The 17,863-nt window shown below is 28.2% G+C and overlaps 1 protein-coding gene across 2 annotated transcripts in view; it reads right to left on the bottom strand.

The window, feature by feature from the left end:
* The window catches only part of LOC132919462 (melatonin receptor type 1A-like), a 110,319-nt gene extending 95,651 nt beyond the window's left edge, over positions 1-14,668 (bottom strand). Inside the window, exon 1 of one of the 2 annotated variants that reach the window (XM_060981097.1) lies at positions 14,433-14,668. The gene's annotated coding sequence lies outside the window, so the exon portion shown is untranslated. Of the gene's footprint in view, positions 1-3,940; positions 4,134-14,432 lie in introns of those variants that run through there. The other variant, XM_060981098.1, reaches the window with a different exon arrangement.
* Positions 14,669-17,863: the final 3,195 nt, after the last annotated feature.

Below are 17,863 nucleotides of genomic sequence, written 5' to 3'. Positions count from 1 at the left end.
TCACCGCAAACTTACGAACATTTTTTTCGCAAATATTGTACATGCGAAACTGCAATATCGTTTACTATGTATTATATTATATAATATGTATAAATAATATACGCCGGCACAAAATCGGTTTACTGCCAAGGCTGCATAAAGTCCGTCCAAATCGATTATACGCGCATAATAATGCAACCACCCCGGTTCAGCATTGATTTCCGCCACGATTTTTCGGTCACGTAACCGACCGGCGGACGCTGTCCGCCGTCAAGTTTGATGAATGTTGTGTGACGGTGGTGTTCGTGCAGTTCATCGTTCGCGATTTTATAAAGGACGGAAAAATGGAAACTCGATGGATCTAACAAATTCGATTTACTTTAATGAAAGCCTGTGGCAGTCGTATATACGTTATATTCTCGTCTTGTGTATGTGTGTAGGTGTATATATTATATATATGGTCTATAGATTTGAGAGAGATTGACTGTGAAAACATTTATCACGTTGCAGCGACGTGTCGACGTACCTAACAAAAACAATCGTCAGTTAGGTGGAATCGATTATTTATATTTTTGATTTACCCCGTCGTAATGGTACAAATATTAACGAAGTCACAGATATACGTATGTACCTATGTATGTGTAGCTGCTGTGTCTTTGAGTGGAAAATTCAGTTTTGAACTTGGCGAGTCGAATGACGATAATAATCATTATGCGGTAAATGTATATGGGCATTGAGTTATAAATTTACGGAAACATATTGCTGTTTATAAGATATTGAATCATAAATCATAAATATTCAATAAATATGTTTTGTAGACTAGCAGTCTTATAGATTCTGAAGCCTTAAAAATTCGATTAGAAAAAAAAAATGTGTTTGATCTAATAAATATAATATATTTTTTATAACATTTATATTGAATTTAAAGCGAACGATAAGATTTCAGTGTAATCGTTCAAAGTAATTGAAAAAAAAATCATAAATATTATGTACAATGATTGCATCGTATACATAAATATATTACAAAAATATCTATTAAAATATTCAACGTTGTTTTTTTTTATCTATTGAAGAGGGACAATTTAAAATTGTATTTAGTAGGTATATAATTTAATAATCAATAATCTACTACAATTCTCATAAATTATATAAATGGTTTGATAATATATAATAATAATAATAGATGTCGATTAGCATTATTTAAATTGTAAGCGTTTTTAAAAATGTATATTTATTGTATTTCAACCTCATAAATCGTAATCATCTTCGAAAAAAAATATGTTAACTTCTTTTTTATTATATTTTGCTTTTACGATAATTATTATTCTTTGCAGGTAAGATATTATAATTATTAAAACTTTCAATAATGATAACGAGTAAACCGCATGCCAAAAATGTGTGATTCTGATTAGTGATAGCCGAATCTGAAGTCATCAATAAAAGAATTTTTTTTTTTTTACTGCAATAACGAACTCGCTATTCACTAATAACGATATAACTATAAATTTCAATACCGAACTTAGTTGACTTTCATGCGACTTTTATAATATAAAATAGCCATTGTTGTACTATAAATAATATTTCTATATCGACGATTAAAAATATAAAAGCTAATTTAATACAACAGCAAATATATATATATTATAAACTCGTATGATTGATTTTTTGCAGCAGGCCAATGATGGGTATTACTTAGTATTAAGTATAAAAGTAACAAGGAAACAATTAGCCCACTTATACTGTGTCGTCGTTTAAATTGTTAATTGTATAACAAATTTTATCGTGAATATCATAACGTAAATAATAATAATAATGATTCGGGACTTTAATCTAATATTTTAATTTCATTCCACTATATTGTAAACTGCGCCGGTTTTTATGAAATTAAGCAAGTGGTAATATAATTAATTTAATTTAATTTTTTTATTTGTATTATATCCGTACACAGTAATAATTCAAGGTAAACCGTGCGTACACCAAAGACCAGTATAAAAATATGATAAAACCACAGACATATAACACAACTAGATAGCTATTATTTGTAATGCATATACGCTGCTAAATATTGGACATTGGTGCTAACCGCAATTTGCGTAGTGGTAATCAATAATTTATTATTACTTGTTATCATTAATTATTGGTGCAAATTGGCTATCAAATTGGATATTATTATACTTCGACTTGGAGTTTTTAAATTCCAGTGTTTTGACTAACATTTGGTTACACATATTTATAAATTATATATTATATTATGTGTATATATATATTGTAAGTTTGTATTTAATATTTGAATGTAGTTATATAAAATTAATTTTCACAGTAAATAGTTTTTATTTGTATCTATTGAACTCTATGAGTAAAATAGTGACATTATGTAGTAACTTTTAATTATTTTAATTAAAATTAAATTTATTCTGATCTAAAATGTATATGAGAGTACAAATATAACTTGTAAGTTGAATGAATTGTATTTCGTTATTCCACTGTTCTGAGTTGTTGCACCTAGATATATGTTTTTCCACGAAATGATTAAAACTTGGCTGAAGTTATTGGTTTGACAATATAGATCGTTTAAAATCAATAAGAACATTTTAAATAAATTACAATACCTATAATAAAACTATTGAGCAAAGAAATATAATTGCATTTTAAAATTATATCCATATAGTAGGTACTTCAATACATAACTATAATTAAATGTTATATAATTAGCAAATGTTTTCGAATTATTAGCCGGTTATCTATCTATCGATGCTATTAAACACCATAATACCAAATTATTCCAACGATCCACATTTAATTCGTTTACTGATTATTTCTTTACTACATCACAACATTTTTTTAAATTTAATTTCAACTTAAAATTTTAACGTATATTCCTATTGTTAAAATAAAAAAAAATACATAAAAATTAAAGTATTAAGTGTTTTATACTTTCAGGAACAATCCCGTTCTTACAACCCGATGTGAATGCCAAACCTTATTGTGGTTATTGGTGAAAACCCCTGACCACTAAGTTAGATTTTGACGTCTTACGTTTAGTTGGAAATGTGTATATATTATTTACCTGTAGCTTTACGCTGAAATTAGAGGCGTATAATATATCAACGAGAAGTAAAAAAATAAAAACAAATAAACGTCATAGCTAAAGCACTTTGTATTTGCATAATAAGAAACTCATAAAAAAAATATTCCGCGCATGCTTATAATATATATTTGAACGTCGAAATATTGATTTCCGATAAAGCGCATAAACTTTTCATAGCGCGTTACTTATATATAGTTATGTTATATAATATATATAATATCGCTCATACACGTACGTATATGAAAATATAATCATGTATATTATCTATACTTATATGTATAATATAATAATTGCGTACACGTATACGCGTACATTATTCTAATATATTATACTTAGCATGCTAATGCGTATTTCTTTACTCGAAGTATATTTATCAAGTATAAATTAGAGTATTTAAATTATTTCATGATCGTTTGTAGGATGTATTTTGTTTAATAGTTTTAAGACTTTATAAATAGTGGCCATTTTTTAAGTTGTGTCCAGATATACTCGCGTATAGCCTTTTCTAATCGAATTGATATTTTGAATATAATAAAAAATCGGAAAACACAGAATATTCGAGTGCTAATAAAAAAGCGACATTAGGGAATATTACGCACGTAAGACGTATATATAAAAAAATTCCAATTAAAATAATCGATAACTACGTTAATGGCAGTGACACGTCATCAGTATTACTACATTACATGCCATTGCCCATATAGTCGCGGGACAAATTTAGTGAAAGAAACAAATCGGTACGTTTAATTGTAATCCAAACGTCATTTGAAGACAATAATATATATAACCATATCGACATGTAATCGATTTATATTATATTAATTGAACGGGGGTGAAGAAAACTCTAACCGTACAGAATAATGAAATACTTACGGTACAGTTCATGCACTGTATATACGCGTAAATCACAACATCGAACGGCCTGAAAACATATTGTGTCCGATATATTATTACGCGTTATGCATGTAGTATTATATATTATACAGCGACGGTATCGCCGTGTAGACGGATTTGTCTACAGAATCCGCTGACGGGAGCGATGAGGAAAATCACGCGAACATCTGTCCGATTAAACGCTCGACCGGGCGTGTATTATATTATATTATTATTATAATACTATGCGCGTCCGGTTGATAGCTCACCAGATCGGTTTTCTGCTGCGGTTTTCACACAGCGACGCGCATATTATTGTGTCTCGCGTAACGTTCGTGTTTGTCCGGTCGGATTAACGCGAATTTATTGTGCGTCGACGCCAACGAATAATAATGTCGTCACCGTAGCTGTGTACTATAATATATTATAATATTATGCACTATATATCGTTAACGCTGTGGCCGTTTCCCGAAAGCGGATATCGCACGCGACAAGTCGTGCTCGCCATCCTGGTTTAAAAAAAGTTGAGTGGGATATGAAATTTTGACTGTTCTCGACCACGTTATTACAGAAAAAAAATTAAAAATCACATTGAAAAAAAGATAAAATATGAATTTTTATTTTAATGAGAAGTTATGAGAAATCAATAGACAAACATAAGACCCTACGGAATGATATGACACACTTTTACCCCCGTGAGCACGCCACTGATACCGTTGGTCGCAATCACTCGCTATATGCTGACAACGTGTCTGAACATACTTCTAACGCATTAATTCGATGATACCGATATCGATAAACATACGCGGTTTTTCTCGAAAAATAAGTAAGTATTTATAGTTTAGATTATCGGTGAAGCGGACCAACATTGTGCGGTTTACTTATCTGCAATCTCTATCATCTAAGTTTAAATATTTCTAATGAATATAGCTATATAATTGACTGCACGTTCATTATTTGAATTTAATTTATTGAAATTCATAGAAAATTCACAAATTTGAAGTATAAAAATAAAAATGTAAACATGGTTATTAAAAAAATAAAACCTAAAGAAAAATTATTACGAAAAAAGTATAAATAATTATATGTATAATGACTTTAAACTATATAAAAATAAAAAAATACTTTCAAAAACGTCTGTAGATACTTCTCTAGAAAATAACGGTTTATCTTTATAAAAAACACCTTGTAATTTGAATATAATAACCTGTTACCATGTCCTATATCATTATTATTATCAAGTATTTACTATTATTATCGTGAACTGTTTATGTGTTCGTATTAATATCGGTAGAATAATTTTCTGTTACGCTATTTCGCACTGGTAGTGTTTTATTGTTTTTAGTTTCTACGTATTGTTTCTATTGTTATAATATTATAATAAATTGTTCGAGTGAACGTCGGTTTATTGTTTTATTTAATTCAAAAAAATGAATTTTTTTATTTTACTGTATAAATTTATCATAATATTTATAAATAAAACGTTTATGTCTATAATATTGTTTATTTAAATATTGCTTGTATAAAATGAAACACAACGATAAGGTCTTATTAGTTTTTTTCGTTCGATAATTGATCTGGTATAAATATTAATTAGCAACAAGAGTTATAAGTGACTTATTCACTAAAAATAAAGTAGATGAATAACGACTAGATTTTTTCTTACGATACATTTCCATAATATACTCAGTATACTTTCCAAAGAAACGCATATTCAACAAATTTCAAACATATATATCATGGTGAAGACAGATTAAAACACTATTTCGCACAGTTCTATCAAATTAAAAACCACTGCTAGACTGAATAAAGTAACACATTTTACGAATTATTTGTAAGCTGTACAAAATATACGAATACCGTGTTCGTATAAAATATGGCTAAGTACGAACGAGTACGTGAATGTTTTATATAAATCGATTTTTATAGATATTATTCATTTTATATAACATACGTACAATATAATATTTATTTAGTGACTATAATAGTAAAGTATGATTTTAACATGTTTAAAAAATATACAATTCACTGCGGTTAAATTTATATCAAGTAAATGTTAATGTATTTTTTTTGTTGTTGCAAAAGTGATTATTATTATTAGGTATACACACGAATTGCATAATACTGTTACAGTCCCCCGAATTGCGTTTTACTATTATCTTAAAATAAAGGTAACACGAATTACGTCTCCAGTTGAATTATTAAGCATATATTTTTATGGGTTCTCAGTGGTTTCCAAACTGATTTAAAATATTATAAATGTACCTATAATTATTTTTTGTGAAAATATTTAGTATTACAACATTAAGCTAAAAATAATAAATTTTATATTTTATATAAACATATATGAAACTAGTTTTAATAATGGTTTTTTATGTTTATTAAAAATATTATGAAATATATGGATTTCCCTGATTCCCTCTCAGTAATTAAATAATAGTTCATAGGCCAGACATCTTTATAATATATATAAAATCGTTAATAGTAAGTACATATGATTTTTTTATTGGACACATATACCTATATTAGTAAAAATTCAGTATTTCCTTCAAATTTATAGGTCAAAAAAAGTTCAAGCTTATTAAGCAAATTTAAATTTCTTAATTGTATGTGCTTTTGGTAATATAGCTTTAGAAATCACTAATGAAATTAAATGTAAGCGAAAAAATAACACGGGTTACATCCGGAATGAAATTCGTTCAAAAAAGTACGTTAGATATCTGTCTTAGTACGCAATTAGTGTGCACCCATTTTAACTTTCCGAGATGATCAGGTTAACGTGCGAATAGATACAAAAAGGTACTTAGTGAGGCCGTTATCACTCAATAAACCAAAAGTCCATGCCTCCGTGGTCACCCAAAAAATCAATAATATAATGTAGTGTGTACCACGTCCACCATTATCATCCAAATAATTAACATATTTTATTTATTAGTAGCAAAAAAACATTTATTACGTATGCAGATATTGGAATTTATATCGTCACATATATAGAGGTGTAGGTACTTATTGGAATTTCGCATGAAGGACCAGACAATTATTTTTAATAGATCCCCTAAAAGAAGGAAGGGTTAAACTTATAAAATAAGGTTTAGTACAAAAATGAAAATAGTTATAGACAACCTTTCAAATTTTAATGATTTTATTATGATACACACAACATATCGTAAACAATTTATAATTATCCATTAATTATTTTGTATCATTTATTTATGTTAAAGGGGTCAAGTTACCGAAGTTTCGTAGATAAATTGGGGTAAGAGATAAACATCATCATGAGTTTCCCTCACTCCTGCGTATACATGAGTGCATAATACTTTTCACGTTATGTTTACACTTTGGCTAGCTAAATATTGCTACAGTACACTAGGCGGATATAAATTAGTATCAGTTACGACGATTAAGCAATTTTCAGTCACTATTACAATGTCTAAACGTGATTTAAATAATGTATAACACCATGCAATAACATATGGTAAGTACTATAATAATATATTATTCTAGTTGATTAAGTCCATGCGTAATTGTGGCGTTGGATCAACCGAGCTTCAGCACTTTTCCGGTGAATACAGTCTTGTATTGTATAATCATACGCGGCTTATGATTTTTATAATAAAAATTTTAAAATGTGTATTAATGATGTTAACTTTAAAAGTCGAACATTTTACGTTATGGGAACGTGAAATCTCATTCGGCCGGTACTTTCCAAGATGGCGATTTTTTTCTCTAGATTTATGTTACTCCGCGAGCATAAGGACGCCGGTAAAAGCTACCTAAATACATAAACAGTGAAAATAATTGATAACATTTCTAGTGGTGAAAAAGTTTTTGTAGACGAGCTCCGTTCAATAATCGGTCGATCGAATATACTACGACCCTTTATCAAAATATTATTGGTTTCATAACACTATAACAGAATAATAATGGGACTTTTTTATTTAATTCGGTACCACCGTGTATAAATTAATACATACAAACGTGCGTTTATGAATATTATTATCGTTGTACCACTAACGCGTTTATAAGTTCTTCCGAGAAACCCTCAAAGGTGCCCATGGACACGTTTCCGATCGAGACGTGCGTGACGCAGCCGTATGACGACAGAGTTTCAATTCTGATCGTTTTGTCGGTACTAAGATAATAATAATTAATTATGCACGCGATAACGCCGCCACAATAAAATTGTGTACAGCGGCGTATGACTATCGTACGTCATCCAATGGTTACTTCCTTAAATCCACCTATACCTACTCATAATTATTGTTGTTACCGTTTCCGTATAGATCGGGTTAAGGGTAAAGGGTAATTATGCTTTCAATGACACTTCGGATTATGTTCGATTATTATTTCAAATTTCTAGTGATATTGTTTTATTCAGTAATTCAATTTGTATTAATATATTTTGAAGTGGACAGCAAATTGTGTCGGTCTACTGTTGACGGAACACAATTCATTCACCAATCGGAGACCGATCATTCAACGGTGAACATAATTTTATACTAATACATATAAATTCATTTTGTACCTCTTATTCTTACGAAAATAATAACAAAATTAAACAAATTAAAATATTAAAATTTGAACATACATATATCTACACCTAGTATACCCTACCTGGTTTAATTAATATATTTCGATTTTTTTTTCATGCACATATTTATTTTATTTTAATATCTTATAGCACAATTTCTAAATAGCATTAATGATGTTATTATATGGTCAAGACTTTAAAGGTAATTTAAAACCTTTGATAATTGATACTTTCGTAATAATATATAATATATTATTACATTTTCACTATATCGCCAATCGAGACCATACGTCTTGTCTTAAGTCATTTCGACGACCACTGAGTATTTACATAATATTCCCAGTGTATTAACCCCAGCAGTCAGCCAGGCGATCGAGACGTCTGAGTATGTACAACGATATCGAGTTCGCTGTTCAGTTGTTGGCACGGGCCCCGTTTTAATCTGTAGCTTGGTGTTTCGGCAAACGGTCCGCAGATTGGGTTAACTACAAAATAATACGGTAGAAATCCAATTTATACGACGGCAATGACTTATATTGTTCCGTATATAATTAGCTAGCTAAAGTAGAGGATGTACTTTATAACGTGGCTATACATATAGCTCGTATACTATTTGAAAACGAACAAAAATACGGATTTTAAGGACTCTCGATAAATCATATAGAACGAGTAACGAATTCGGCACGATCGTTTAAAATGAGTGCCATTAAAAATATAATAATAATTTTTACGTACATGAAAACATATAGATAACAGTGTTCGTCGACAACATTTGTTTGCAATAAACGAACTGCTCTTAAAGGCGTAATTAATAACTGTACAATACAATGGTATAACGTGTGCCTATACATAAAGTAATATAATAATACAGCGACGAAGTTTTTATATTGTGTTCGCGGTTTGTACGCCCGAAGCTATAATAATATTAGGTGTATATGTCATCACGTCATTTGTCTGCAAAACGCGAAATAAAAAATTCACAAACGCATGAAAATAATATTATAATTCTGTTTGATTTTCTCGTGGTGTTTTTTTATAATTTACTTCCTATCCACTTTGAGGAAATTAAGTAGAAACCCCTGTTTTGATAGCCGAGCAAAAATCCCTGTAGAGTATTTATTATGCTGTATGTCATATAATATGGTTGCGAAAGAGACTGCGTGCGTTTACATCATTATACATTATACACGATGCACTTATATTATATTATGTTCAAAATGGCATTTGCAAATTTCTATTGCATTCCACCGTGCGGTGACGATGCGTGACAATGGGCATGATCGTTTAATATATATTTTTTGTTATTGAAATTCTGGTCCATGACTAAGACTGAACGTAGCTATAATATCAGTTTAATGATGTTTTTTTTTCCTCCGGGTTTTTAGGCTAAAAAGCAACTCAGATTCTCAGAATATATTTTATTTATTACATTTACTGAACATCCGTTTTTTTTAATGTTATATTATTGACGTGTTTTTGACTAACGAATTCTATAAAATCCCAGTCATTTTGTTTAGCCATGTTTAGTAATGAACTAGACATCACAACTTACAATAGTTGTTCTATATGAAATGGATAAAAATTAACCGTTTTTGTGTAAACATATACATATATTATTATATTATGATCCTAATTAGTAATTATTGTGTAAAGTTCAATAAACAGTGATGAACTGAAATTAAAATATGATGCATGATAATACGTTAATTATGATGGTTTACTCTGAAACAGGCAAAGTGAGACAAACGCAAAACATAATAATATTATCTTGTATCCTGTAGTTTTTCGGTACCTTTTTTTCGTTTCTTTAAGAAAAATATAATGGTTATAATTAATGATTTATATATGGTATATGCTGTACCTACATTAATACCAATTAAAATTCTTTGTATAGATTAATATTTTATACGTACAAAGAATAATCTACCATACCTACATAATTATAGTAAGTTTATCCTTGAACGAGTGAATGCGGTGAAAACATGTACATTTTTTAAAACGGAATTATATTTTTATACAAACACAATATCTTTTATATGCATTTTTAATTCAAAAAATTCGGTTAATAACATCATTACCTATTATAAATTATTTAATTCATTTCAACATGGATTACCTAATATTGAATTGAATATTTTGCATAGTATATTTAACCGTTTTCACCCATATACCTAAATATCTAATCCATTATATCGAATATATATTGTGTTTGATTAAAATCTTTATTTATATATAATCATTATTCACTATAATGAACCATGATAAATGAAAATAGTGATGCTTTATTAGATATAATTACCAAAGAATACTGAATTGTATCAACAGCGAAATATTTTGAATTAGTCTCGTCAAATTTAAGTGTGCGTCATTTACCTACAGAATGTTCACTGTGTTTATCTTTGCGCGTACACACTATATTCACTCAAATGCCTGTATCTAGCCTAATATTTAAAACATTCATATCTATTTTACTACTATAATGATAATTATTTATTTTTATTTTTATTTATTTACATGAATTACCTCTATTGGCTTATGATAAATATACATAAATTTAGATAAAATAAAACTACTGTAATGAAAATTACCGCGATGATCATTTCCAAAAATATTAAATATAAAAAAATTGTCATAGTATACATTTGGTGAAATACCTCGTACATGTAGATATTTTTTAAATTCTCCAAGGATATATGAAAAATAATTATATGTCATTGTCAACTGTTGACACTATTTTACCTTGTATACCATACACACACCCGTTCAAAAAATATACCTTATATTACACCAAACATTGAATATAATAGTAATAAAAATTTAATTAAATTAATCAGCTTATACAATTCCTTTTTATTACTTGTTTAATTCAACTTTGTATCTTATTTTCAATCCATAGAACAGTTTAAAAAAAACCTTAATATCACACCTATTGGCTATTTGAAACTTGAAAACTAATAATAACAGCACGTTATTATTGTAAAATAGATAGACTTTAGACCCTACATTTTTTCGTAAAGCATCTAAAATTGGATCGTATTATTAAAAAAGAACACGAAGAAAATTAAATTCATTACAATAATAATATAAAGTTTATAAATAAATTTATGAATTTTCTAAAACGTACAGGTGGAAATTATGAATACCTATATATATTTTCAAAATTTCGAGAATTTTTCAATTACAATTTATTTCTAATTTCCTAGATTTTGAATAAACAAAGATATGAAAGGTATTTCGCACATAAATATCGAATTAATAATAATGAAAGAAAAACGTTTAAACGTAAAATAAATTGCTTTCAATATTCGTTTAGTACCTAAAAATAAATACATGATCATAATCATTATACCTACAGGAAGTAAGCTTGAACTTTTGGTTAATACCATTTAAGTCGATGCTTTAATCTCGTCTTACAAATCTGTCACATCAGTTTTTGTCATAACGGTTTAAAAATAAAATGTTGGTTTTTTGTAAATTATAGCACTTTTAAACGTTTACAGAAAAAGTACTTAATGACTATAATAATAAAAATAATTTTATCGTAATATAACGTAATAAAATGTTATAATTCAAACCTTATCGTTAATGTTCCCAGAACTTTTGTCTCGTGGACACAATTCAAAAATCATCTGCCCATCTTGATGCAATACAATATAGTATATACCTATAGTAATAAGACTGTATAACTTAAAATTTTATACTAGCAGGCATAAAACTTATATGTTTCTTTCAATAGTATTTTTTTTTCATTCACATAATATTATACGTACATATTTTATAAATCTGTAAAAATAATCGAGACTGAAGACGTTTATACATTAATACATTAATACATAATCATGCCTGAACTCTTCTCACAAACTTTCACTGTAAAAAAAATTGTCATCTAGATTTCGTATTTAAGTACATAAAAAACAATCAAAGTAAACGTCATTAAAAAATAAAGCGCAATTAAATTAAAAACTGACTTATAAGCATAAAGCCACTACTTGTTTATTATGTCCGCATTTGCGTACCTGCAATTCCATAAATGACCAAACAATTTTCTTTTAACTTTTGAATTATGTTAACATACGTTTAAAATAAGACTATAATTATTAATGAATAAAGAACTTTTTGCAGAGTCAAATTAAAATGAATGGGCAGATACTACGTACTTACAATTTTATGTACATAATATTACCTTTTAAAATTAATAAAAATTGTTGTTTAAAAACGATGAGAGATTTCTACCCTATATAAACATGGGTCAATGAGTGATGAGTGATGACCAACATAACAAAATATATTCACTGTGTACATATATACGATGACGGAAGCATCCTTTACTGATATTTGATTTTCTGCTTCCTCGTGGGGCGTGGGTATATCCTCTGAATGTATAATATTTTATAACCTATCCTATTATCCATCGCAGTGGCTTATTCTACTTTATATCATTATATTATACTATCATATATTCGTATGTAATGTTGATCTTTTAATGTACCTTGTTCAATAATACTCTTTAGAAATATTTGATTGTACATAATACCTATTAATGAGTAATGACATGAATTTATAATTTATTATAAATATATATTGTTAAATATAATATATATTTAAATAGAAAATACAATAACACTTATTAATTTATTTTATTATATATTATAATTATATACATTCATATATTATTTATACAAGTCCTATAAATGATATTATTAAAACATTATATATATATATATATATATATATATATATATTAAAATAAATCTAATTGATTTAGTTGTTCGGTGGTAAACAATAATATTATTTTTAAATTTCAATAACTGAACTAAACTATTATAATTTTATTGTAAAACAACCGTTAAAATCAGTTTATACAGTTATAAACATCATAATAAATTATTATCTCTTTATATATTATATACAGTATACGTTATTTGTCAACTTTATATTATTGTTAGTTAAATTACCATTTACCACATATTTGTACCTATTGTTACATTGGTATATTGGTTTCATAATAAGTAGGTATAAGCAGACATGTATATAAAATCTAATATAATAACATTTTGATTCATAAATATACAGCATATAAAGTACCTACCCGTTTATATATAATTGAATTATATAATATTACCATAACATGAGTTATTTTATTTTACAGAAAGCCAACTCCAAAGTCTAAAATTGTTTCTATTTACTCGGTTTTACTCTGTTACTTCAGTATTACAAACGTCCTTTGGCTACAGCCCCTCGCCCTCTCACCATTTCGTTTCGATTTGTAATTGCTGGATTGCCGGGAAATCGCTTTGTCTTGCTATTTATGTTATATTATTTGAACTGCTCTCGGCGTAAGTGCATTACAGTTACCAGTCACGTTCGTGTATAGCCGTTAGCGTTATACTAGTTACATGCATAGTGTGTAGGTACATATAACAAGTGAAAAATTTAATCGAAATTATATATAATTTATATATATATACAGCAGGTGACGAACGAAAACAGTAGAAGCGCATTAAAAATATTCCAACGTTCTATAGGTGTCATTCCCCAACTATCAAATGAGCGAATCCTTTAGGACTCGCATCGTTTGCAGATGGAATTTTATTGTCCGTTGCAGAAATATGCACGAAATATGGTGGGTTTAAATTTCGTTTAAAGCCTTTTATTTTTTTTATTTTTTTGTTAAGTAGGTACGCTGCATTTAAAAATAATCAATCAATATATCTACAAATAAAAAATATATTTAATTTTCAGTATAATTTATAATCATCATTCCTATATGAACAAGTAGCCCATACACGACCATAAGTAAGTGATGAGAATGCAATGATTGAATTAAAACGCAAAAATTAAATTAACTAATATTTTGTTAACAGACTCGATAACTCCACGTATAACTACGTTAATAAAGTAACAATAAATTAAAATGATGACGATGAAAATAATAATTTACACACTATATTATATACATACCTGTTCACTGATGACCGTGTATATAACGTTATGTTTTTAAATGCGTATGTATCGCAGACCTCTGCAGATAGTACCGTGCTACAGGTGTTGACGAGGGTGGATAGTGGAAAAAAAATCTGATCGAAATCCAAAGCCGGTGCACGCACACTATGTATATTATAATATAATACACGCTCGGAACGTCCAGCTCGTGGTATGGTCGGCTACACTACTGTTTCCCGGGGGTAGTGAACGCGGGTGAAAAGCGGACAGCCACCATAGCCGCCCCGCCGCCGCCGACGCCGCCGCACGCCGGCTAGTCGTGTGGTGTGACGCCTCCCCACACGCTCGCCCCACCGACCAGTGCGAAAGTGTCTGTTTTTGCGCGGGTAAATGGCTCCCTTGAAACTGCACCACCAGGTACCTGTACTTCGGCTATGGGTGAACGACGACAACAATACGCGTATGTATAATATTATATCAGCAGGCACCTTACATATGCAGCATTGCAGCTCCCATGTATTCGTCTTTGCAGTGTTTGAAATACATGTTAATATTATTATTCAGTTCGTCGTCTTCAAATTTTCCCTCCGTTTCAAACTTATAATTACTCATTTTCACGAATAGGCGATGTGTAATTATATAAAAAGATTATGTACTTATTATGACTATACACGTTTTTTCCGGCCTATTCAATTTATTGTATTTGTCTCGTATATAAATTTCATTATACGGCATGCGCTTGTGTGAATAGGCCACTAGGTAGTGGAATAAACGGTTTTTATTTGTACATTTTTTTTTCATCTCTGAATAAATCTGCAACAATTCATTACTCAATATATTATTTATCAATGACGAACAAATAGAGACGTTTTGTTTAAAATTACGACTGTCTCGGGTAGAAAAACAAAAGTTATTTTTTAAGAAAAATAAATAATTATTTTACTTTTTGTAGTGTACCTACTTAGAAATTTCTTGGTTTTGCAGTATATTAATTGCATTGTCGATTGCTCCACGCCGTTGGTTTTCTCGGTAGTCCTTCGATTTTATTAGAAAATAATTTATTTAGTAAATTTAATTAGTATAAAAAACATGTTTACTTATTTTTATATAGATTATAGAAGTATATGCATAATCATTAAAACTATGTTCCGAGAAAATATATATTAACTCTCTGCTTTTTAGAGGAAAATAGTGCCACCCCAAATACATAACTACATTAGTCAGTTCCGTAATTACGTGCACAGTGATAAGTAGGGTGACGCCCTGTCAGAAGATGTGTAGTGTGTACTATAAGTACTATGAATAATATATTATGCTATCTTTAAGAGAACAATTTAAAACTTATTACATAGCTTGCAGTGTCTTGATTTAAGAATTTTAATCGCTGTTGCACCTGTCATCGCCTCTACTGGAACTAATAACTATATTTTTCAATTACTTGAATTACTAATGTTTTACATAATACACCATATACCTAGCGAAAAATATAACATTTTTTTGATTCAATCGATTAATATAAAAAAATGTCTATATGAAAAGATAACATTATCGAGTATACTTATATTTAGCGTTAGCTTAAGTACAACGAAAAAAAAAAATAAAATGTTTTTATTAGTGAATGTTATTTTACTTATAACACTAATGATAATTTTTCCGACAATAACGTTATAGAAGATAACGGTATTTTAATCTACATAAAAACACTAGGTCTAAGAGCGTTTGTGTGTATTTAAAAAGTTTATAATATAAAGCGTTTAATCATCACTTATTGAATTGCTCTGTATTACTTAATTGTTTTGGCTATACGGAATGGTTTTGTGCATAAAGTCTTATAATATTTATACAATATTTAATTTATGTCTTACATTTTTATGGACTTAAATTGAAATAAAAATGTTTACAAAGTTTTTTTTGACAATTTGAATTCTTGCATATATTACACAAAACGTAAATTTATTAATAATATACTTTATACTAATTATATATATTAATATTTTATAATATAATATTATATGTATATATTATAATAAATATTGTATGTAGTATACTACGAAATCAGAAAATGGAAGTAATGTTCTAACCTAGATATATAATATATTATATTCGATTCGTGTAAATATGTTCAAAGTATGCAATACATTACGTAAATAATATAATATATTTATAATTCAAACAGTTGTATTAACAATAATCAACAGATCTTTGAAATATGTATTTCACATGTCAATTTAATAATATAGTGCAAACTCAGCAAGATCTTAAAATAATAATTTCATATTTAAATTAATGGAGGAAAGTTTTTCAATTACCCGACGCAGAACATAATTGTGAATACATTTTGAAACTTAACTTAGCGAATTTGCTTGAAAACTTATTAAATCTGAACTCTACCAATATATCGAAGAACCCAAAACACTAAAAACATTATCGAAAAGTGAAGTGATTAATAATATAATATGGTGATGGTGAAATAAATTTGAAATTTTAATTTGTCATTTGTAGTACGCTTTCCATCCGTTTGTGTGCGTTCCGTTACAATAATGTTACAATATACGACGAATGTTTAACAATAATAACATACATTGTGTAATGCATACACCAAATATTATCAAACTATGATATTAGGTATTTTGGTAACAGTTAATATATTTAAACAAATTATAATAATTGTTTGTAATAATATAACACTATTTTATTGTTCAATCAAGTTCATAAATTATTATATAGCTGCTTCAGATATAATCCAATGCTAAGCAAATGCGGTCATCAAACATAAATTTACGATTCTGCAAACTCGTTCGTATTTAAAACGTAGAATGCGAGAGGTATATTGCTGCTTTTATCGTGTTGAACAAAATTTTATTTTTATTTTTTAAATATAACATAATATTGGTATTTGGTACAGAATGACGTTTTTAGTAAAACAATCATAACAAAAACTGATAATAATCTTTATTAAAAAAAAAATTGTTATTTACGATGCACACAGTCACAACAGTTAAATATTGTATCAATAAAATATAATTTTAAATAAAAATTATATTCAAAAAAACGTATCATAATTTAAAATAAAGAAAATAGTATATTATATAACAACGTCCCGTCCTTAAAAACCATTTGGAAAATGTCGAAACGTTCAGTTTGCTTTTAAATTTCGTTTCCGATGTAATTGATGGATTAAATCTGATTATTATTGTTATTATTTATTTTATTTTTATTTTAGTGCAAACTGAACGTGCTGCATCTCGTTTTTCACTTAACATCGGTCTTTTTCACAAATTTCCTTCATATTATTCGAGCGAAGGTTGTTTTTAATCATTTTCATATTTCATTTTACAACAAATAAAATACCTAAGAACTACAACATATATACCCAGCATGCATTCATTATTACATAAATATTATAATGTCATATTATATTATCCTTACTACCTGCAGTGATATAAGGC

The sequence above is a fragment of the Rhopalosiphum padi genome, chromosome 2 (assembly GCF_020882245.1).
Source record: "Rhopalosiphum padi isolate XX-2018 chromosome 2, ASM2088224v1, whole genome shotgun sequence".
Classification (NCBI taxonomy): domain Eukaryota; kingdom Metazoa; phylum Arthropoda; class Insecta; order Hemiptera; family Aphididae; genus Rhopalosiphum; species Rhopalosiphum padi.
Note: the sequence above shows the minus strand (reverse complement) of the source record. Positions and strands in the feature narration are given on the sequence as shown.